Raw genomic sequence first — 1,167 nt, 5'->3', positions numbered from 1 at the left:
GTTTTGGTTTAAAATCTAATTTGTCTGATATAAGGATTGCCACCCCAGCTTTCTTTTGATGTCCATTATCATGATAAATGGTTTTCCACCCCCTAACTTTCAATCTGGGGGTGTTTTTGGGTCTAAAATTAGTCTCTTGCAGACAGCATGTTGATGGGTCTTGCTTTTTATCCAGTTTGATACCCTGTGTCTTTTGTTTAGCCCATTTACATTCACAATAACTACTGAACGATATGAATTTAGTGCCATTGTGTTACCTGTAAAGTCACTATTTTTGTATATTGTTTCCATTCCTTTCTGGTCCATGTTACTTTTGGGCTCTCTCTTCCCTTAAAGGATCCCTTTTAATATTTCTTGTAGGGCTGGTTTGGTTATCACAAATTCTTGTAGTTTCTGTTTGTCCTGGAAGCTTTTATCTCTCCTTCTATTTTGAATGACATCCTAGCTGGATAAAGTATTCTTGTGTGTATATTTTTTCATTTAGCACCCTAAATATATGGTGCCAGTCCTTTCTGGCCTGCCAGTCTCTGTGGATAGGTCTGTTGCCAGTCAATGTTTCTACCATTGTAGGTTACGGACCTCTTGTCCTGAGCTGCTTTCAGGATTTTCTCTTTGTCTCTGAGATTTGCAAGTTTCACTATTATATGTCAGGGTGTTGACCTATTTTTATTGATTTTGAGGGGAATGTTTCATGAATTTGTGTTTCATCCTTGCACAGGGACCATGCTAATCTTCTCTGTATTGTTCCAATTTTAGTATATGTGCTGCCGAAGTGAGCACTCACCAGTTAGGTTTTGAAAGTCAGGTAGTGTTAAGTCCCGAAGTCCTCTGACTTTGCTTTTCTTTCTTTCATTTTTTTAATTTTTAAGATTATTTATTTATTTGTGTGTGAGAGAGAGAGCATGAAATGGGGAAGGGACGGGGGGCGGGGGGAAAGCTCCCCACTGAGCAGGGATTCAGATGTGGGGCTTGATCCCTGGACCCTGAGATCATGACCTGAGCCGAAGGCAGATGCTTAACTGACTGAGCCACCCAGGTGCCCCTGTTTTTCTCTTTCAATATTGTATTGACTGTTCTGGATCTTTTGCCTCTCATATAAACTTTAGTATCAGTTTCTTGATATACACAAAGTCAATGAAGTATTTAAAATAATACCAGACTCATCAG

The 1,167-nt window shown here is 39.3% G+C and overlaps 1 non-coding gene across 1 annotated transcript; it reads right to left on the bottom strand.

Annotated features, from left to right (window-relative positions):
- Positions 1-673: 673 nt before the first annotated feature.
- Positions 674-780, bottom strand: LOC112806650 (U6 spliceosomal RNA). The gene has a single exon (XR_003203915.1). It is a non-coding gene; the product is annotated as a U6 spliceosomal RNA (small nuclear RNA).
- Between the last annotated feature and the right edge of the window lie 387 nt (positions 781-1,167).

This window comes from Callorhinus ursinus, unplaced genomic scaffold (genome assembly GCF_003265705.2).
Source record: "Callorhinus ursinus isolate GAN/ISIS: 27379988/994484 unplaced genomic scaffold, GSC_fseal_2.0 scaffold100, whole genome shotgun sequence".
In the NCBI taxonomy this organism is placed as follows: Eukaryota; Metazoa; Chordata; class Mammalia; order Carnivora; family Otariidae; genus Callorhinus; species Callorhinus ursinus.
The sequence above is the reverse complement of the archived record's forward strand: the minus strand, read 5'-3'. Positions and strand labels throughout refer to the sequence as shown.